This window comes from Ranitomeya variabilis, chromosome 6 (assembly GCF_051348905.1).
Source record: "Ranitomeya variabilis isolate aRanVar5 chromosome 6, aRanVar5.hap1, whole genome shotgun sequence".
NCBI lineage: Eukaryota > Metazoa > Chordata > Amphibia > Anura > Dendrobatidae > Ranitomeya > Ranitomeya variabilis.
The window spans coordinates 583839495-583863044 of NC_135237.1; the positions used below are offsets into that span (position 1 = coordinate 583839495).

General features: G+C 59.3%; 1 protein-coding gene across 2 annotated transcripts in view; it reads left to right on the forward strand.

The window, feature by feature from the left end:
* Positions 1 to 23550, forward strand: part of MAF1 (MAF1 negative regulator of RNA polymerase III) — a 48057-nt gene that overhangs the window by 8432 nt on the left and 16075 nt on the right. For both annotated transcript variants that reach the window (XM_077271606.1, XM_077271607.1), the window contains exon 2: positions 20809 to 20978. The gene's annotated coding sequence lies outside the window, so the exon portion shown is untranslated. The remainder of the gene's footprint in view (positions 1 to 20808; positions 20979 to 23550) is intronic.

A 23550-nucleotide genomic window follows, 5' to 3' on the forward strand; every position in this document is an offset into this window, starting at 1 on the left:
AGGATTACAGCACAGACCTCAGTGTGACGGTGACATGGGGGAGGAGCGGCCCCTCAGCAGCACAGAGGATTACAGCACTGACCTCAGTGTGACGGTGACATGGGGGAGGAGCGGCTCCTCAGCAGCACAGAGGATTACAGCACTGACCTCAGTGTGACGGTGACATGGAGGAGGAGCGGCTCCTCAGCAGCACAGAGGATTACAGCACTGACCTCAGTGTGACGGTGACATGGAGGAGGAGCGGCCCCTCAGCAGCACAGAGGATTACAGCACAGACCTCAGTGTGACGGTGACATGGAGGAGGAGCGGCCCCTCAGCAGCACAGAGGATTACAGCACTGACCTCAGTGTGACGGTGACATGGGGGAGGAGCGGCTCCTCAGCAGCACAGAGGATTACAGCACTGACCTCAGTGTGACGGTGACATGGAGGAGGAGCGGCCCCTCAGCAGCACAGAGGATTACAGCACTGACCTCAGTGTGACGGTGACATGGGGGAGGAGCGGCCCCTCAGCAGCACAGAGGATTACAGCACTGACCTCAGTGTGACGGTGACATGGAGGAGGATCGGCCCCTCAGCAGCACAGAGGATTACAGCACAGACCTCAGTGTGACGGTGACATGGAGGAGGAGCGGCCCCTCAGCAGCACAGAGGATTACAGCACTGACCTCAGTGTGACGGTGACATGGGGGAGGAGCGGCCCCTCAGCAGCACAGAGGATTACAGCACTGACCTCAGTGTGACGGTGACATGGAGGAGGAGCGGCTCCTCAGCAGCACAGAGGATTACAGCACTGACCTCAGTGTGACGGTGACATGGAGGAGGAGCGGCTCCTCAGCAGCACAGAGGATTACAGCACTGACCTCAGTGTGACGGTGACATGGAGGAGGAGCGGCTCCTCAGCAGCACAGAGGATTACAGCACAGACCTCAGTGTGACGGTGACATGGAGGAGGAGCGGCTCCTCAGCAGCACAGAGGATTACAGCACTGACCTCAGTGTGACGGTGACATGGAGGAGGAGCGGCTCCTCAGCAGCACAGAGGATTACAGCACTGACCTCAGTGTGACGGTGACATGGAGGAGGAGCGGCCCCTCAGCAGCACAGAGGATTACAGCACAGACCTCAGTGTGACGGTGACATGGAGGAGGAGCGGCTCCTCAGCAGCACAGAGGATTACAGCACAGACCTCAGTGTGACGGTGACATGGGGGAGGAGCGGCTCCTCAGCAGCACAGAGGATTACAGCACTGACCTCAGTGTGACGGTGACATGGGGGAGGAGCGGCCCCTCAGCAGCACAGAGGATTACAGCACTGACCTCAGTGTGACGGTGACATGGAGGAGGAGCGGCTCCTCAGCAGCAGCACAGAGGATTACAGCACTGACCTCAGTGTGACTGTGACATGGAGGAGGAGCGGCTCCTCAGCAGCAGCACAGAGGATTACAGCACTGACCTCAGTGTGACGGTGACATGGGGGAGGAGCGGCCCCTCAGCAGCACAGAGGATTACAGCACAGACCTCAGTGTGACGGTGACATGGGGGAGGAGCGGCCCCTCAGCAGCACAGAGGATTACAGCACTGACCTCAGTGTGACGGTGACATGGAGGAGGAGCGGCTCCTCAGCAGCACAGAGGATTACAGCACTGACCTCAGTGTGACGGTGACATGGGGGAGGAGCGGCCCCTCAGCAGCACAGAGGATTACAGCACTGACCTCAGTGTGACGGTGACATGGGGGAGGAGCGGCCCCTCAGCAGCACAGAGGATTACAGCACTGACCTCAGTGTGACGGTGACATGGGGGAGGAGCGGCCCCTCAGCAGCACAGAGGATTACAGCACAGACCTCAGTGTGACGGTGACATGGGGGAGGAGCGGCCCCTCAGCAGCACAGAGGATTACAGCACTGACCTCAGTGTGACGGTGACATGGGGGAGGAGCGGCTCCTCAGCAGCACAGAGGATTACAGCACTGACCTCAGTGTGACTGTGACATGGGGGAGGAGCGGCCCCTCAGCAGCACAGAGGATTACAGCACAGACCTCAGTGTGACGGTGACATGGGGGAGGAGCGGCCCCTCAGCAGCACAGAGGATTACAGCACTGACCTCAGTGTGACGGTGACATGGGGGAGGAGCGGCTCCTCAGCAGCACAGAGGATTACAGCACTGACCTCAGTGTGACGGTGACATGGGGGAGGAGCGGCTCCTCAGCAGCACAGAGGATTACAGCACTGACCTCAGTGTGACGGTGACATGGGGGAGGAGCGGCCCCTCAGCAGCACAGAGGATTACAGCACTGACCTCAGTGTGACGGTGACATGGAGGAGGAGCGGCTCCTCAGCAGCACAGAGGATTACAGCACTGACCTCAGTGTGACGGTGACATGGAGGAGGAGCGGCCCCTCAGCAGCACAGAGGATTACAGCACTGACCTCAGTGTGACGGTGACATGGAGGAGGAGCGGCTCCTCAGCAGCACAGAGGATTACAGCACAGACCTCAGTGTGACGGTGACATGGGGGAGGAGCGGCTCCTCAGCAGCACAGAGGATTACAGCACTGACCTCAGTGTGACGGTGACATGGGGGAGGAGCGGCTCCTCAGCAGCACAGAGGATTACAGCACTGACCTCAGTGTGACGGTGACATGGGGGAGGAGCGGCCCCTCAGCAGCACAGAGGATTACAGCACTGACCTCAGTGTGACGGTGACATGGAGGAGGAGCGGCCCCTCAGCAGCACAGAGGATTACAGCACAGACCTCAGTGTGACGGTGACATGGGGGAGGAGCGGCCCCTCAGCAGCACAGAGGATTACAGCACTGACCTCAGTGTGACGGTGACATGGGGGAGGAGCGGCTCCTCAGCAGCACAGAGGATTACAGCACTGACCTCAGTGTGACGGTGACATGGAGGAGGAGCGGCCCCTCAGCAGCACAGAGGATTACAGCACTGACCTCAGTGTGACGGTGACATGGGGGAGGAGCGGCCCCTCAGCAGCACAGAGGATTACAGCACTGACCTCAGTGTGACGGTGACATGGAGGAGGAGCGGCTCCTCAGCAGCACAGAGGATTACAGCACTGACCTCAGTGTGACGGTGACATGGAGGAGGAGCGGCTCCTCAGCAGCACAGAGGATTACAGCACTGACCTCAGTGTGACGGTGACATGGAGGAGGAGCGGCTCCTCAGCAGCACAGAGGATTACAGCACTGACCTCAGTGTGACGGTGACATGGGGGAGGAGCGGCCCCTCAGCAGCACAGAGGATTACAGCACTGACCTCAGTGTGACGGTGACATGGGGGAGGAGCGGCCCCTCAGCAGCACAGAGGATTACAGCACTGACCTCAGTGTGACTGTGACATGGAGGAGGAGCGGCTCCTCAGCAGCAGCACAGAGGATTACAGCACTGACCTCAGTGTGACGGTGACATGGAGGAGGAGCGGCCCCTCAGCAGCACAGAGGATTACAGCACTGACCTCAGTGTGACGGTGACATGGGGGAGGAGCGGCCCCTCAGCAGCACAGAGGATTACAGCACTGACCTCAGTGTGACGGTGACATGGAGGAGGAGCGGCCCCTCAGCAGCACAGAGGATTACAGCACTGACCTCAGTGTGACGGTGACATGGAGGAGGAGCGGCTCCTCAGCAGCACAGAGGATTACAGCACAGACCTCAGTGTGACGGTGACATGGGGGAGGAGCGGCCCCTCAGCAGCACAGAGGATTACAGCACTGACCTCAGTGTGACGGTGACATGGAGGAGGAGCGGCCCCTCAGCAGCACAGAGGATTACAGCACTGACCTCAGTGTGACGGTGACATGGAGGAGGAGCGGCTCCTCAGCAGCACAGAGGATTACAGCACTGACCTCAGTGTGACGGTGACATGGAGGAGGAGCGGCTCCTCAGCAGCACAGAGGATTACAGCACTGACCTCAGTGTGACGGTGACATGGAGGAGGAGCGGCTCCTCAGCAGCACAGAGGATTACAGCACTGACCTCAGTGTGACGGTGACATGGAGGAGGAGCGGCCCCTCAGCAGCACAGAGGATTACAGCACTGACCTCAGTGTGACGGTGACATGGGGGAGGAGCGGCCCCTCAGCAGCACAGAGGATTACAGCACTGACCTCAGTGTGACGGTGACATGGAGGAGGAGCGGCTCCTCAGCAGCACAGAGGATTACAGCACTGACCTCAGTGTGGCGGTGACATGGAGGAGGAGCGGCCCCTCAGCAGCACAGAGGATTACAGCACCGACCTCAGTGTGACGGTGACATGGGGGAGGAGCGGCCCCTCAGCAGCACAGAGGATTACAGCACCGACCTCAGTGTGACGGTGACATGGAGGAGGAGCGGCTCCTCAGCAGCACAGAGGATTACAGCACTGACCTCAGTGTGACGGTGACATGGAGGAGGAGCGGCTCCTCAGCAGCACAGAGGATTACAGCACTGACCTCAGTGTGACGGTGACATGGAGGAGGAGCGGCCCCTCAGCAGCACAGAGGATTACAGCACCGACCTCAGTGTGACGGTGACATGGAGGAGGAGCGGCTCCTCAGCAGCACAGAGGATTACAGCACTGACCTCAGTGTGACGGTGACATGGAGGAGGAGCGGCTCCTCAGCAGCACAGAGGATTACAGCACTGACCTCAGTGTGACGGTGACATGGAGGAGGAGCGGCCCCTCAGCAGCACAGAGGATTACAGCACTGACCTCAGTGTGACGGTGACATGGAGGAGCGGCCCCTCAGCAGCACAGAGGATTACAGCACTGACCTCAGTGTGACGGTGACATGGGGGAGGAGCGGCCCCTCAGCAGCACAGAGGATTACAGCACAGACCTCAGTGTGACGGTGACATGGGGGAGGAGCGGCCCCTCAGCAGCACAGAGGATTACAGCACAGACCTCAGTGTGACGGTGACATGGGGGAGGAGCGGCCCCTCAGCAGCACAGAGGATTACAGCACTGACCTCAGTGTGACGGTGACATGGAGGAGGAGCGGCTCCTCAGCAGCACAGAGGATTACAGCACTGACCTCAGTGTGACGGTGACATGGGGGAGGAGCGGCTCCTCAGCAGCACAGAGGATTACAGCACAGACCTCAGTGTGACGGTGACATGGGGGAGGAGCGGCCCCTCAGCAGCACAGAGGATTACAGCACTGACCTCAGTGTGACGGTGACATGGAGGAGGAGCGGCCCCTCAGCAGCACAGAGGATTACAGCACTGACCTCAGTGTGACATGGAGGAGGAGCGGCCCCTCAGCAGCACAGAGGATTACAGCACTGACCTCAGTGTGACGGTGACATGGGGGAGGAGCGGCCCCTCAGCAGCACAGAGGATTACAGCACTGACCTCAGTGTGACGGTGACATGGGGGAGGAGCGGCCCCTCAGCAGCACAGAGGATTACAGCACTGACCTCAGTGTGACGGTGACATGGGGGAGGAGCGGCCCCTCAGCAGCACAGAGGATTACAGCACTGACCTCAGTGTGACGGTGACATGGGGGAGGAGCGGCTCCTCAGCAGCACAGAGGATTACAGCACTGACCTCAGTGTGACGGTGACATGGGGGAGGAGCGGCCCCTCAGCAGCACAGAGGATTACAGCACTGACCTCAGTGTGACGGTGACATGGAGGAGGAGCGGCCCCTCAGCAGCACAGAGGATTACAGCACAGACCTCAGTGTGACGGTGACATGGGGGAGGAGCGGCCCCTCAGCAGCACAGAGGATTACAGCACTGACCTCAGTGTGACGGTGACATGGGGGGGAGCGGCTCCTCAGCAGCACAGAGGATTACAGCACAGACCTCAGTGTGACGGTGACATGGGGGAGGAGCGGCTCCTCAGCAGCACAGAGGATTACAGCACCGACCTCAGTGTGACGGTGACATGGGGGAGGAGCGGCCCCTCAGCAGCACAGAGGATTACAGCACAGACCTCAGTGTGACGGTGACATGGAGGAGGAGCGGCCCCTCAGCAGCACAGAGGATTACAGCACTGACCTCAGTGTGACGGTGACATGGGGGAGGAGCGGCTCCTCAGCAGCACAGAGGATTACAGCACTGACCTCAGTGTGACGGTGACATGGGGGAGGAGCGGCTCCTCAGCAGCACAGAGGATTACAGCACCGACCTCAGTGTGACGGTGACATGGGGTGGAGCGGCCCCTCAGCAGCACAGAGGATTACAGCACTGACCTCAGTGTGACGGTGACATGGAGGAGGAGCGGCTCCTCAGCAGCACAGAGGATTACAGCACCGACCTCAGTGTGACGGTGACATGGAGGAGGAGCGGCTCCTCAGCAGCACAGAGGATTACAGCACTGACCTCAGTGTGACGGTGACATGGAGGAGGAGCGGCCCCTCAGCAGCACAGAGGATTACAGCACTGACCTCAGTGTGACGGTGACATGGAGGAGGAGCGGCCCCTCAGCAGCACAGAGGATTACAGCATTGACCTCAGTGTGACGGTGACATGGAGGAGGAGCGGCCCCTCAGCAGCAGAGGATTACAGCACTGACCTCAGTGTGACGGTGACATGGGGGAGGAGCGGCCCCTCAGCAGCACAGAGGATTACAGCACTGACCTCAGTGTGACGGTGACATGGGGGAGGAGCGGCTCCTCAGCAGCACAGAGGATTACAGCACTGACCTCAGTGTGACGGTGACATGGAGGAGGAGCGGCCCCTCAGCAGCACAGAGGATTACAGCACTGACCTCAGTGTGACGGTGACATGGGGGAGGAGCGGCCCCCCAGCAGCACAGAGGATTACAGCACTGACCTCAGTGTGACGGTGACATGGAGGAGGAGCGGCCCCTCAGCAGCACAGAGGATTACAGCACTGACCTCAGTGTGACGGTGACATGGGGGAGGAGCGGCTCCTCAGCAGCACAGAGGATTACAGCACTGACCTCAGTGTGACGGTGACATGGGGGAGGAGCGGCCCCTCAGCAGCACAGAGGATTACAGCACTGACCTCAGTGTGACGGTGACATGGAGGAGGAGCGGCCCCTCAGCAGCACAGAGGATTACAGCACTGACCTCAGTGTGACGGTGACATGGGGGAGGAGCGGCTCCTCAGCAGCACAGAGGATTACAGCACAGACCTCAGTGTGACGGTGACATGGGGGAGGAGCGGCCCCTCAGCAGCACAGAGGATTACAGCACTGACCTCAGTGTGACGGTGACATGGGGGAGGAGCGGCCCCTCAGCAGCACAGAGGATTACAGCACCGACCTTAGTGTGACGGTGACATGGAGGAGGAGCGGCTCCTCAGCAGCACAGAGGATTACAGCACTGACCTCAGTGTGACGGTGACATGGAGGAGGAGCGGCCCCTCAGCAGCACAGAGGATTACAGCACTGACCTCAGTGTGACGGTGACATGGGGGAGGAGCGGCCCCCCAGCAGCACAGAGGATTACAGCACCGACCTCAGTGTGACGGTGACATGGAGGAGGAGCGGCCCCTCAGCAGCACAGAGGATTACAGCACTGACCTCAGTGTGACGGTGACATGGGGGAGGAGCGGCTCCTCAGCAGCACAGAGGATTACAGCACAGACCTCAGTGTGACGGTGACATGGGGGAGGAGCGGCCCCTCAGCAGCACAGAGGATTACAGCACTGACCTCAGTGTGACGGTGACATGGGGGAGGAGCGGCCCCTCAGCAGCACAGAGGATTACAGCACAGACCTCAGTGTGACGGTGACATGGGGGAGGAGCGGCCCCTCAGCAGCACAGAGGATTACAGCACTGACCTCAGTGTGACGGTGACATGGGGGAGGAGCGGCCCCTCAGCAGCACAGAGGATTACAGCACAGACCTCAGTGTGACGGTGACATGGGGGAGGAGCGGCCCCTCAGCAGCACAGAGGATTACAGCACCGACCTCAGTGTGACGGTGACATGGAGGAGGAGCGGCCCCTCAGCAGCACAGAGGATTACAGCACTGACCTCAGTGTGACGGTGACATGGAGGAGGAGCGGCCCCTCAGCAGCACAGAGGATTACAGCACTGACCTCAGTGTGACGGTGACATGGAGGAGGAGCGGCCCCTCAGCAGCACAGAGGATTACAGCACTGACCTCAGTGTGACGGTGACATGGGGGAGGAGCGGCCCCTCAGCAGCACAGAGGATTACAGCACAGACCTCAGTGTGACGGTGACATGGGGGAGGAGCGGCCCCTCAGCAGCACAGAGGATTACAGCACCGACCTCAGTGTGACGGTGACATGGAGGAGGAGCGGCCCCTCAGCAGCACAGAGGATTACAGCACTGACCTCAGTGTGACGGTGACATGGAGGAGGAGCGGCCCCTCAGCAGCACAGAGGATTACAGCACTGACCTCAGTGTGACGGTGACATGGGGGAGGAGCGGCCCCTCAGCAGCACAGAGGATTACAGCACTGACCTCAGTGTGACGGTGACATGGGGGGGAGCGGCTCCTCAGCAGCACAGAGGATTACAGCACTGACCTCAGTGTGACGGTGACATGGAGGAGGAGCGGCTCCTCAGCAGCACAGAGGATTACAGCACTGACCTCAGTGTGACGGTGACATGGGGGAGGAGCGGCTCCTCAGCAGCACAGAGGATTACAGCACTGACCTCAGTGTGACGGTGACATGGAGGAGGATCGGCTCCTCAGCAGCACAGAGGATTACAGCACTGACCTCAGTGTGACGGTGACATGGAGGAGGATCGGCTCCTCAGCAGCACAGAGGATTACAGCACTGACCTCAGTGTGACGGTGACATGGGGGAGGAGCGGCCCCTCAGCAGCACAGAGGATTACAGCACTGACCTCAGTGTGACGGTGACATGGGGGAGGAGCGGCTCCTCAGCAGCACAGAGGATTACAGCACTGACCTCAGTGTGACGGTGACATGGGGGGGAGCGGCCCCTCAGCAGCACAGAGGATTACAGCACTGACCTCAGTGTGACGGTGACATGGAGGAGGAGCGGCCCCTCAGCAGCACAGAGGATTACAGCACTGACCTCAGTGTGACGGTGACATGGAGGAGGAGCGGCCCCTCAGCAGCACAGAGGATTACAGCACTGACCTCAGTGTGACGGTGACATGGAGGAGGAGCGGCCCCTCAGCAGCACAGAGGATTACAGCACTGACCTCAGTGTGACGGTGACATGGGGGAGGAGCGGCCCCTCAGCAGCACAGAGGATTACAGCACCGACCTCAGTGTGACGGTGACATGGAGGAGGAGCGGCCCCTCAGCAGCAGCACAGAGGATTACAGCACTGACCTCAGTGTGACGGTGACATGGAGGAGGAGCGGCTCCTCAGCAGCACAGAGGATTACAGCGCTGACCTCAGTGTGACGGTGACATGGGGGAGGAGCGGCCCCTCAGCAGCACAGAGGATTACAGCACCGACCTCAGTGTGACGGTGACATGGGGGAGGAGCGGCCCCTCAGCAGCACAGAGGATTACAGCACTGACCTCAGTGTGACGGTGACATGGGGGAGGAGCGGCCCCTCAGCAGCACAGAGGATTACAGCACTGACCTCAGTGTGACGGTGACATGGGGGGGAGCGGCCCCTCAGCAGCACAGAGGATTACAGCACTGACCCCAGTGTGACGGTGACATGGAGGAGGAACGGCCCCTCAGCAGCACAGAGGATTACAGCACTGACCTCAGTGTGACGGTGACATGGAGGAGGAGCGGCTCCTCAGCAGCACAGAGGATTACAGCACTGACCTCAGTATGACGGTGACATGGAGGAGGAGCGGCCCCTCAGCAGCACAGAGGATTACAGCACTGACCTCAGTGTGACGGTGACATGGGGGAGGAGCGGCCCCTCAGCAGCACAGAGGATTACAGCACTGACCTCAGTGTGACGGTGACATGGGGGAGGAGCGGCCCCTCAGCAGCACAGAGGATTACAGCACTGACCTCAGTGTGACGGTGACATGGGGGAGGAGCGGCTCCTCAGCAGCACAGAGGATTACAGCACTGACCTCAGTGTGACGGTGACATGGAGGAGGAGCGGCCCCTCAGCAGCACAGAGGATTACAGCACTGACCTCAGTGTGACGGTGACATGGGGGAGGAGCGGCCCCTCAGCAGCACAGAGGATTACAGCACTGACCTCAGTGTGACGGTGACATGGGGGAGGAGCGGCTCCTCAGCAGCACAGAGGATTACAGCACTGACCTCAGTGTGACGGTGACATGGAGGAGGAGCGGCTCCTCAGCAGCACAGAGGATTACAGCACTGACCTCAGTGTGACGGTGACATGGGGGAGGAGCGGCCCCTCAGCAGCACAGAGGATTACAGCACTGACCTCAGTGTGACGGTGACATGGGGGAGGAGCGGCTCCTCAGCAGCACAGAGGATTACAGCACTGACCTCAGTGTGACGGTGACATGGGGGAGGAGCGGCCCCTCAGCAGCACAGAGGATTACAGCACTGACCTCAGTGTGACGGTGACATGGGGGAGGAGCGGCCCCTCAGCAGCACAGAGGATTACAGCACTGACCTCAGTGTGACGGTGACATGGGGGAGGAGCGGCCCCTCAGCAGCACAGAGGATTACAGCACTGACCTCAGTGTGACGGTGACATGGGGGAGGAGCGGCTCCTCAGCAGCACAGAGGATTACAGCACAGACCTCAGTGTGACGGTGACATGGGGGAGGAGCGGCCCCTCAGCAGCACAGAGGATTACAGCAGAGACCTCAGTGTGACGGTGACATGGAGGAGGAGCGGCCCCTCAGCAGCACAGAGGATTACAGCACTGACCTCAGTGTGACGGTGACATGGAGGAGGAGCGGCCCCTCAGCAGCACAGAGGATTACAGCACTGACCTCAGTGTGACGGTGACATGGGGGAGGAGCGGCCCCTCAGCAGCACAGAGGATTACAGCACTGACCTCAGTGTGACGGTGACATGGGGGAGGAGCGGCCCCTCAGCAGCACAGAGGATTACAGCACTGACCTCAGTGTGACGGTGACATGGGGGAGGAGCGGCTCCTCAGCAGCACAGAGGATTACAGCACTGACCTCAGTGTGACGGTGACATGGGGGAGGAGCGGCCCCTCAGCAGCACAGAGGATTACAGCACTGACCTCAGTGTGACGGTGACATGGGGGAGGAGCGGCCCCTCAGCAGCAGCACAGAGGATTACAGCACTGACCTCAGTGTGACGGTGACATGGGGGAGGAGCGGCCCCTCAGCAGCACAGAGGATTACAGCACAGACCCCAGTGTGACGGTGACATGGGGGAGGAGCGGCCCCTCAGCAGCACAGAGGATTACAGCACTGACCTCAGTGTGACGGTGACATGGAGGAGGAGCGGCTCCTCAGCAGCACAGAGGATTACAGCACTGACCTCAGTGTGACGGTGACATGGGGGAGGAGCGGCTCCTCAGCAGCATAGAGGATTACAGCACTGACCTCAGTGTGACGGTGACATGGAGGAGGAGCGGCCCCTCAGCAGCACAGAGGATTACAGCACAGACCTCAGTGTGACGGTGACATGGAGGAGGAGCGGCCCCTCAGCAGCACAGAGGATTACAGCACTGACCTCAGTGTGACGGTGACATGGAGGAGGAGCGGCTCCTCAGCAGCACAGAGGATTACAGCACAGACCTCAGTGTGACGGTGACATGGGGGAGGAGCGGCCCCTCAGCAGCACAGAGGATTACAGCACTGACCTCAGTGTGACGGTGACATGGGGGAGGAGCGGCCCCTCAGCAGCACAGAGGATTACAGCACAGACCTCAGTGTGACGGTGACATGGAGGAGGAGCGGCCCCTCAGCAGCACAGAGGATTACAGCACTGACCTCAGTGTGACGGTGACATGGGGGGGAGCGGCCCCTCAGCAGCACAGAGGATTACAGCACTGACCTCAGTGTGACGGTGACATGGAGGAGGAGCGGCCCCTCAGCAGCACAGAGGATTACAGCACAGACCCCAGTGTGACGGTGACATGGGGGAGGAGCGGCCCCTCAGCAGCACAGAGGATTACAGCACTGACCTCAGTGTGACGGTGACATGGGGGAGGAGCGGCCCCTCAGCAGCACAGAGGATTACAGCACTGACGTCAGTGTGGCGGTGACATGGAGGAGGAGCGGCTCCTCAGCAGCACAGAGGATTACAGCACCGACCTCAGTGTGACGGTGACATGGAGGAGGAGCGGCCCCTCAGCAGCACAGAGGATTACAGCACAGACCTCAGTGTGACGGTGACATGGGGGAGGAGCGGCCCCTCAGCAGCACAGAGGATTACAGCACTGACCTCAGTGTGACGGTGACATGGAGGAGGAGCGGCCCCTCAGCAGCACAGAGGATTACAGCACTGACCTCAGTGTGACGGTGACATGGGGGAGGAGCGGCCCCTCAGCAGCACAGAGGATTACAGCACAGACCTCAGTGTGACGGTGACATGGAGGAGGAGCGGCCCCTCAGCAGCACAGAGGATTACAGCACTGACCTCAGTGTGACGGTGACATGGGGGGGAGCGGCCCCTCAGCAGCACAGAGGATTACAGCACTGACCTCAGTGTGACGGTGACATGGAGGAGGAGCGGCCCCTCAGCAGCACAGAGGATTACAGCACAGACCCCAGTGTGACGGTGACATGGGGGAGGAGCGGCCCCTCAGCAGCACAGAGGATTACAGCACTGACCTCAGTGTGACGGTGACATGGGGGAGGAGCGGCCCCTCAGCAGCACAGAGGATTACAGCACTGACGTCAGTGTGGCGGTGACATGGAGGAGGAGCGGCCCCTCAGCAGCACAGAGGATTACAGCACAGACCTCAGTGTGACGGTGACATGGGGGAGGAGCGGCCCCTCAGCAGCACAGAGGATTACAGCACTGACCTCAGTGTGACGGTGACATGGAGGAGGAGCGGCTCCTCAGCAGCACAGAGGATTACAGCACTGACCTCAGTGTGACGGTGACATGGGGGAGGAGCGGCCCCTCAGCAGCACAGAGGATTACAGCACAGACCTCAGTGTGACGGTGACATGGAGGAGGAGCGGCCCCTCAGCAGCACAGAGGATTACAGCACTGACCTCAGTGTGACGGTGACATGGGGGGGAGCGGCCCCTCAGCAGCACAGAGGATTACAGCACTGACCTCAGTGTGACGGTGACATGGAGGAGGAGCGGCCCCTCAGCAGCACAGAGGATTACAGCACAGACCCCAGTGTGACGGTGACATGGGGGAGGAGCGGCCCCTCAGCAGCACAGAGGATTACAGCACTGACCTCAGTGTGACGGTGACATGGGGGAGGAGCGGCCCCTCAGCAGCACAGAGGATTACAGCACTGACGTCAGTGTGGCGGTGACATGGAGGAGGAGCGGCTCCTCAGCAGCACAGAGGATTACAGCACCGACCTCAGTGTGACGGTGACATGGAGGAGGAGCGGCCCCTCAGCAGCACAGAGGATTACAGCACAGACCTCAGTGTGACGGTGACATGGAGGAGGAGCGGCTCCTCAGCAGCACAGAGGATTACAGCACTGACCTCAGTGTGACGGTGACATGGGGGAGGAGCGGCTCCTCAGCAGCACAGAGGATTACAGCACTGACCTCAGTGTGACGGTGACATGGGGGAGGAGCGGCTCCTCAGCAGCACAGAGGATTACAGCACTGACCTCAGTGTGACGGTGACATGGGGGAGGAGCGGCCCCTCAGCAGCACAGAGGATTACAGCACTGACCTCAGTGTGACGGTGACATGGAGGAGGAGCGGCCCCTCAGCAGCACAGAGGATTACAGCACTGACCTCAGTGTGACGGTGACATGGAGGAGGAGCGGCCCCTCAGCAGCACAGAGGATTACAGCACTGACCTCAGTGTGACGGTGACATGGGGGAGGAGCGGCCCCTCAGCAGCACAGAGGATTACAGCACTGACCTCAGTGTGACGGTGACATGGGGGAGGAGCGGCCCCTCAGCAGCACAGAGGATTACAGCACTGACCTCAGTGTGACGGTGACATCAGCAGCACAGAGGATTACAGCACAGACCTCAGTGTGACGGTGACATGGAGGAGGAGCGGCCCCTCAGCAGCACAGAGGATTACAGCACTGACCTCAGTGTGACGGTGACATGGAGGAGGAGCGGCCCCTCAGCAGCACAGAGGATTACAGCACTGACCTCAGTGTGACGGTGACATGGAGGAGGAGCGGCCCCTCAGCAGCACAGAGGATTACAGCACTGACCTCAGTGTGACGGTGACATGGGGGAGGAGCGGCCCCTCAGCAGCACAGAGGATTACAGCACTGACCTCAGTGTGACGGTGACATGGGGGAGGAGCGGCCCCTCAGCAGCACAGAGGATTACAGCACTGACCTCAGTGTGACGGTGACATGGGGGAGGAGCGGCTCCTCAGCAGCACAGAGGATTACAGCACTGACCTCAGTGTGACGGTGACATGGGGGAGGAGCGGCCCCTCAGCAGCACAGAGGATTACAGCACTGACCCCAGTGTGACGGTGACATGGGGGGGAGCGGCCCCTCAGCAGCACAGAGGATTACAGCACTGACCTCAGTGTGACGGTGACATGGAGGAGGAGCGGCCCCTCAGCAGCACAGAGGATTACAGCACAGACCTCAGTGTGACGGTGACATGGGGGAGGAGCGGCCCCTCAGCAGCACAGAGGATTACAGCACTGACCTCAGTGTGACGGTGACATGGGGGAGGAGCGGCCCCTCAGCAGCACAGAGGATTACAGCACTGACCTCAGTGTGACGGTGACATGGGGGAGGAGCGGCTCCTCAGCAGCACAGAGGATTACAGCACTGACCTCAGTGTGACGGTGACATGGAGGAGGAGCGGCCCCTCAGCAGCACAGAGGATTACAGCACTGACCTCAGTGTGACGGTGACATGGGGGAGGAGCGGCCCCTCAGCAGCACAGAGGATTACAGCACTGACCTCAGTGTGACGGTGACATGGGGGAGGAGCGGCTCCTCAGCAGCACAGAGGATTACAGCGCTGACCTCAGTGTGACGGTGACATGGAGGAGGAGCGGCTCCTCAGCAGCACAGAGGATTACAGCACTGACCTCAGTGTGACGGTGACATGGGGGAGGAGCGGCCCCTCAGCAGCACAGAGGATTACAGCACCGACCTCAGTGTGACGGTGACATGGAGGAGGAGCGGCCCCTCAGCAGCACAGAGGATTACAGCACTGACCTCAGTGTGACGGTGACATGGGGGAGGAGCGGCTCCTCAGCAGCACAGAGGATTACAGCACTGACCTCAGTGTGACGGTGACATGGGGGAGGAGCGGCCCCTCAGCAGCACAGAGGATTACAGCACTGACCTCAGTGTGACGGTGACATGGGGGAGGAGCGGCCCCTCAGCAGCACAGAGGATTACAGCACTGACCTCAGTGTGACGGTGACATGGAGGAGGAGCGGCTCCTCAGCAGCACAGAGGATTACAGCACTGACCTCAGTGTGACGGTGACATGGAGGAGGAGCGGCCCCTCAGCAGCACAGAGGATTACAGCACAGACCTCAGTGTGACGGTGACATGGGGGAGGAGCGGCTCCTCAGCAGCACAGAGGATTACAGCACTGACCTCAGTGTGACGGTGACATGGAGGAGGAGCGGCCCCTCAGCAGCACAGAGGATTACAGCACTGACCTCAGTGTGACATGGGGGAGGAGCGGCCCCTCAGCAGCACAGAGGATTACAGCACTGACCTCAGTGTGACGGTGACATGGGGGAGGAGCGGCCCCTCAGCAGCACAGAGGATTACAGCACCGACCTCAGTGTGACTGTGACATGGAGGAGGAGCGGCCCCTCAGCAGCACAGAGGATTACAGCACTGACCTCAGTGTGACGGTGACATGGGGGAGGAGCGGCCCCTCAGCAGCACAGAGGATTACAGCACTGACCTCAGTGTGACGGTGACATGGGGGAGGAGCGGCTCCTCAGCAGCACAGAGGATTACAGCACTGACCTCAGTGTGACGGTGACATGGGGGAGGAGCGGCCCCTCAGCAGCACAGAGGATTACAGCACAGACCTCAGTGTGACGGTGACATGGAGGAGGAGCGGCCCCTCAGCAGCACAGAGGATTACAGCACTGACCTCAGTGTGACGGTGACATGGGGGAGGAGCGGCTCCTCAGCAGCACAGAGGATTACAGCACAGACCTCAGTGTGACGGTGACATGGAGGAGGAGCGGCTCCTCAGCAGCACAGAGGATTACAGCACTGACCTCAGTGTGACGGTGACATGGAGGAGGAGCGGCTCCTCAGCAGCACAGAGGATTACAGCACAGACCTCAGTGTGACGGTGACATGGAGGAGGAGCGGCTCCTCAGCAGCACAGAGGATTACAGCACTGACCTCAGTGTGACGGTGACATGGAGGAGGAGCGGCCCCTCAGCAGCACAGAGGATTACAGCACAGACCTCAGTGTGACGGTGACATGGAGGAGGAGCGGCCCCTCAGCAGCACAGAGGATTACAGCACTGACCTCAGTGTGACGGTGACATGGGGGGGAGCGGCTCCTCAGCAGCACAGAGGATTACAGCACTGACCTCAGTGTGACGGTGACATGGAGGAGGAGCGGCCCCTCAGCAGCACAGAGGATTACAGCACTGACCTCAGTGTGACGGTGACATGGAGGAGGAGCGGCCCCTCAGCAGCACAGAGGATTACAGCACTGACCTCAGTGTGACGGTGACATGGAGGAGGAGCGGCTCCTCAGCAGCACAGAGGATTACAGCACCGACCTCAGTGTGACGGTGACATGGAGGAGGAGCGGCTCCTCAGCAGCACAGAGGATTACAGCACTGACCTCAGTGTGACGGTGACATGGAGGAGGATCGGCTCCTCAGCAGCACAGAGGATTACAGCACTGACCTCAGTGTGACGGTGACATGGAGGAGGATCGGCTCCTCAGCAGCACAGAGGATTACAGCACTGACCTCAGTGTGACGGTGACATGGGGGAGGAGCGGCCCCTCAGCAGCACAGAGGATTACAGCACTGACCTCAGTGTGACGGTGACATGGAGGAGGAGCGGCCCCTCAGCAGCACAGAGGATTACAGCACTGACCTCAGTGTGACGGTGACATGGGGGAGGAGCGGCCCCTCAGCAGCACAGAGGATTACAGCACCGACCTCAGTGTGACGGTGACATGGAGGAGGAGCGGCCCCTCAGCAGCACAGAGGATTACAGCACAGACCTCAGTGTGACGGTGACATGGGGGAGGAGCGGCCCCTCAGCAGCACAGAGGATTACAGCACTGACCTCAGTGTGACGGTGACATGGGGGAGGAGCGGCTCCTCAGCAGCACAGAGGATTACAGCACAGACCTCAGTGTGACGGTGACATGGGGGAGGAGCGGCCCCTCAGCAGCACAGAGGATTACAGCACCGACCTCAGTGTGACGGTGACATGGAGGAGGAGCGGCCCCTCAGCAGCACAGAGGATTACAGCACTGACCTCAGTGTGACGGTGACATGGGGGAGGAGCGGCCCCTCAGCAGCACAGAGGATTACAGCACTGACCTCAGTGTGACGGTGACATGGGGGAGGAGCGGCCCCTCAGCAGCACAGAGGATTACAGCACCGACCTCAGTGTGACGGTGACATGGAGGAGGAGCGGCCCCTCAGCAGCACAGAGGATTACAGCACAGACCTCAGTGTGACGGTGACATGGGGGAGGAGCGGCCCCTCAGCAGCACAGAGGATTACAGCACTGACCTCAGTGTGACGGTGACATGGGGGAGGAGCGGCTCCTCAGCAGCACAGAGGATTACAGCACTGACCTCAGTGTGACGGTGACATGGGGGAGGAGAGGCTCCTCAGCAGCACAGAGGATTACAGCACTGACCTCAGTGTGACGGTGACATGGAGGAGGAGCGGCCCCTCAGCAGCAGCACAGAGGATTACAGCACTGACCTCAGTGTGACGGTGACATGGAGGAGGAGCGGCTCCTCAGCAGCACAGAGGATTACAGCACTGACCTCAGTGTGACGGTGACATGGGGGAGGAGCGGCCCCTCAGCAGCACAGAGGATTACAGCACCGACCTCAGTGTGACGGTGACATGGGGGAGGAGCGGCCCCTCAGCAGCACAGAGGATTACAGCACTGACCTCAGTGTGACGGTGACATGGGGGAGGAGCGGCCCCTCAGCAGCACAGAGGATTACAGCACCGACCTTAGTGTGACGGTGACATGGAGGAGGAGCGGCTCCTCAGCAGCACAGAGGATTACAGCACTGACCTCAGTGTGACGGTGACATGGAGGAGGAGCGGCCCCTCAGCAGCACAGAGGATTACAGCACTGACCTCAGTGTGACGGTGACATGGAGGAGGAGCGGCTCCTCAGCAGCACAGAGGATTACAGCACTGACCTCAGTGTGACGGTGACATGGAGGAGGAGCGGCCCCTCAGCAGCACAGAGGATTACAGCACAGACCTCAGTGTGACGGTGACATGGAGGAGGAGCGGCTCCTCAGCAGCACAGAGGATTACAGCACTGACCTCAGTGTGACGGTGACATGGAGGAGGAGCGGCCCCTCAGCAGCACAGAGGATTACAGCACAGACCTCAGTGTGACGGTGACATGGAGGAGGAGCGGCTCCTCAGCAGCACAGAGGATTACAGCACTGACCTCAGTGTGACGGTGACATGGGGGAGGAGCGGCCCCTCAGCAGCAGCACAGAGGATTACAGCACTGACCTCAGTGTGACGGTGACATGGGGGGGAGCGGCTCCTCAGCAGCACAGAGGATTACAGCACTGACCTCAGTGTGACGGTGACATGGGGGGGAGCGGCCCCTCAGCAGCACAGAGGATTACAGCACAGACCTCAGTGTGACGGTGACATGGAGGAGGAGCGGCCCCTCAGCAGCACAGAGGATTACAGCACTGACCTCAGTGTGACGGTGACATGGAGGAGGAGCGGCCCCTCAGCAGCACAGAGGATTACAGCACTGACCTCAGTGTGACGGTGACATGGGGGAGGAGCGGCTCCTCAGCAGCACAGAGGATTACAGCACTGACCTCAGTGTGACGGTGACATGGAGGAGGAGCGGCCCCTCAGCAGCACAGAGGATTACAGCACTGACCTCAGTGTGACGGTGACATGGGGGAGGAGCGGCCCCTCAGCAGCACAGAGGATTACAGCACTGACCTCAGTGTGACTGTGACATGGAGGAGGAGCGGCTCCTCAGCAGCACAGAGGATTACAGCACTGACCTCAGTGTGACGGTGACATGGGGGAGGAGCGGCCCCTCAGCAGCACAGAGGATTACAGCACAGACCTCAGTGTGACGGTGACATGGGGGAGGAGCGGCCCCTCAGCAGCACAGAGGATTACAGCACTGACCTCAGTGTGACGGTGACATGGGGGAGGAGCGGCCCCTCAGCAGCAGCACAGAGGATTACAGCACAGACCTCAGTGTGACGGTGACATGGGGGAGGAGCGTCCCCTCAGCAGCACAGAGTGTTTCAGCACTGACCTCAGTGTGACGGTGACATGGAGGAGGAGCGGCCCCTCAGCAGCACAGAGTGTTTCAGCACAGACCTCAGTGTGACGGTGACATGGAGGAGGAGCGGCCCCTCAGCAGCACAGAGGATTACAGCACTGACCTCAGTGTGACATGGGGGAGGAGCGGCCCCTCAGCAGCACAGAGGATTACAGCACTGACCTCAGTGTGACGGTGACATGGAGGAGAAGCGGCTCCTCAGCAGCACAGAGGATTACAGCACAGACCTCAGTGTGACGGTGACATGGAGGAGGAGCGGCCCCTCAGCAGCACAGAGGATTACAGCACTGACCTCAGTGTGACGGTGACATGGAGGAGGAGCGGCCCCTCAGCAGCACAGAGGATTACAGCACTGACCTCAGTGTGACGGTGACATGGAGGAGGAGCGGCCCCTCAGCAGCACAGAGGATTACAGCACTGACCTCAGTGTGACGGTGACATGGAGGAGGAGCGGCTCCTCAGCAGCACAGAGGATTACAGCACAGACCTCAGTGTGACGGTGACATGGGGGAGGAGCGGCCCCTCAGCAGCACAGAGGATTACAGCACTGACCTCAGTGTGACGGTGACATGGGGGAGGAGCGGCCCCTCAGCAGCAGCACAGAGGATTACAGCACTGACCTCAGTGTGACGGTGACATGGGGGAGGAGCGGCCCCTCAGCAGCACAGAGGATTACAGCACTGACCTCAGTGTGACGGTGACATGGAGGAGAAGCGGCTCCTCAGCAGCACAGAGGATTACAGCACAGACCTCAGTGTGACGGTGACATGGAGGAGGAGCGGCCCCTCAGCAGCACAGAGGATTACAGCACAGACCTCAGTGTGACGGTGACATGGGGGAGGAGCGGCCCCTCAGCAGCACAGAGGATTACAGCACTGACCTCAGTGTGACGGTGACATGGAGGAGGAGCGGCCCCTCAGCAGCAGCACAGAGGATTACAGCACAGACCTCAGTGTGACGGTGACATGGGGGAGGAGCGTCCCCTCAGCAGCACAGAGTGTTTCAGCACTGACCTCAGTGTGACGGTGACATGGAGGAGGAGCGGCCCCTCAGCAGCACAGAGTGTTTCAGCACAGACCTCAGTGTGACGGTGACATGGAGGAGGAGCGGCCCCTCAGCAGCACAGAGGATTACAGCACTGACCTCAGTGTGACGGTGACATGGAGGAGGAGCGGCCCCTCAGCAGCACAGAGGATTACAGCACAGACCTCAGTGTGACGGTGACATGGAGGAGGAGCGGCCCCTCAGCAGCACAGAGGATTACAGCACTGACCTCAGTGTGACATGGAGGAGGAGCGGCCCCTCAGCAGCACAGAGTGTTTCAGCAGTTGTCTTCTCCCTTGTTTCCGCAGTGTCGGTGGTGTTCGTCCCTCGGTGTCGGTGCAGGATGTCTTCTCCGTGGCTCTGCATTCTTCGTGCTCCGTGTCTCCGTGAATCCTCGATACACCACAGACTGACATTAGCCCCAAGATACTGAGCGACGTCCAAGTGCTGACAAGACCCTCCTATTCCCCCCACACAGGTAAGATCCCACAGCACAGAGTATGTGAGCACATCTGTAGGCTGGTCATACTGTGTAATGCCTGAATCTGCCCCAGAGCAAGTCTGTCTGCTGAGCCCACGTGTGTGGCTGCTCGTGGGTGGGAGACACACCACTTCTGGGGCCCAGATTCTTCTACAAGAGCTTTCTGGGGCCCTCCCCCTATATGTCAGTGGTCTCCTCCATATATTATTTCCCCCCCATACATCAGTGGTCTCCTCCATATATTATTCCCCCCCCCCCCCATACATCAGTGGTCTCCTCCATATATTATCCCCCCCCATACGTCCAGTGGTCTCCTTCATATATTATCCCCCCCCATACATCAGTGGTCTCCTCCATATATTATTTCCCCCCCCCATACATCAGTGGTCTCCTCCATATATTATCCCCCCCCCATACGTCAGTGGTCTCCTTCATATATTATCCCCCCCCCATACATCAGTGGTCTCCTCCATATATTATCCCCCCCCCATACGTCCAGTGGTCTCCTTCATATATTATCCCCCCCCCCCCCCCATACATCAGTGGTCTCCTCCATATATTATCTCCCCCATATGTTAGTGGTCTCCTCCATATATTATCCCCCCCATACATCAATGGTCTCCTCCATATATTATCCCCCCCATACGTCAGTGGTCTCCTCCATATATTATCCCCCCCCATACGTCAGTGGTCTCCTCCATATATTTTCCCCCCCATACGTCAGTGGTCTCCTCCATATATTTTCCCCCCCATACGTCAGTGGTCTCCTCCATATATTTTCCCCCCATACGTCAGTGGTCTCCTCCATATATTATCCCCCCCCCCCATACGTCAGTGGTCTCCTCCATATATTTTCCCCCCCATACGTCAGTGGTCTCCTCCATATATTATCCCCCCCCCCCATACGTCAGTGGTCTCCTCCATATATTATCCCCCCCCCATACGTCAGTGGTCTCCTCCATATATTTTCCCCCCCCATACGTCAGTGGTCTCCTCCATATATTTTCCCCCCCATACGTCAGTTGCCTCCTCCATATATTATCCCCCCCCATACGTCAGTGGTCTCCTCCATATATTTTCCCCCCCATACGTCAGTGGTCTCCTCCATATATTTTCCCCCCCATACGTCAGTGGTCTCCTCCATATATTTTCCCCCCCATACGTCAGTGGTCTCCTCCATATATTATCCCCCCCCCATACGTCAGTGGTCTCCTCCATATATTATCCCCCCCCCATACGTCAGTGGTCTCCTCCATATATTTTCCCCCCCATACGTCAGTGGTCTCCTCCATATATTATCCCCCCCCCATACGTCAGTGGTCTCCTCCATATATTTTCCCCCCCATACGTCAGTGGTCTCCTCCATATATTTTCCCCCCCATACGTCAGTGGTCTCCTCCATATATTTTCCCCCCCATACGTCAGTGGTCTCCATATATTATCCCCCCCCCATACGTCAGTGGTCTCCTCCATATATTTTCCCCCCCATACGTCAGTGGTCTCCTCCATATATTTTCCCCCCCATACGTCAGTTGCCTCCTCCATATATTATCCCCCCCCATACGTCAGTGGTCTCCTCCATATATTTTCCCCCCCATACGTCAGTGGTCTCCTCCATATATTTTCCCCCCCATACGTCAGTGGTCTCCTCCATATATTATCCCCCCCCATACGTCAGTGGTCTCCTCCATATATTATCCCCCCCCATACGTCAGTGGTCTCCTCCATATATTTTTCCCCCCCCCCCCCCATACGTCAGTGGTCTCCTCCATATATTTCCCCCCCCCCATACGTCAGTTGCCTCCTCCATATATTTTCCCCCCCATACGTCAGTGGTCTCCTCCATATATTATCCCCCCCATACGTCAGTGGTCTCCTCCATATACACTGCTCAAAAACAATAAAGGGAACACTTAAACAACAGAATCTAACTCCAAGTAAATCAAACTTCTGTGAAAGCAAACTGTCCACTTAGGAACAACACTGCCTGACAATCAATGTCACATGCTGTTGTGCAAATGGAATAGACAACAGATGGAAATTATTGGCAATTCTCAAGACCCCCTCAATAAAGGAGTGGTTCTGCAGGTGGGGACCACAGACCACATCTCAGCACCAATGCTTTCTGGCTGATGGTTTGGTCACTTTTGAATGTTGGTTGTAATTTCACACTTGTGGTAGCATGAGACAGACTCTACAACCCACACAAGTGGCTCAGGTAGTGCAGCTCATCCAGGATGGCACATCAATGAGAGCTGTGGCAAGAAGGTTTGCTGTGTCTGTCAGCGTAGTGTCCAGAGGTGCTACCAGGAGACAGGCCAGTACACTAGGAGACGTGGAGGGGGCCGTAGGAGGGCAACAACCCAGCAGCAGGACCGCTACCTCAGCCTTTGTGCAAGGAGGAGCACTGGCAGAGCCCTGCAAAATGACCTCCAGCAGGCCACAAATGTGCATGTGTCTGCACAAACGGTTAGAAAGCGACTCTATGAGGATGGTCTGGGTACCGGATCTCCACAGATGGGGGTTGTACTCACAGCCCAACACCGTGCAGGAAGCTTGGAATTTGCCA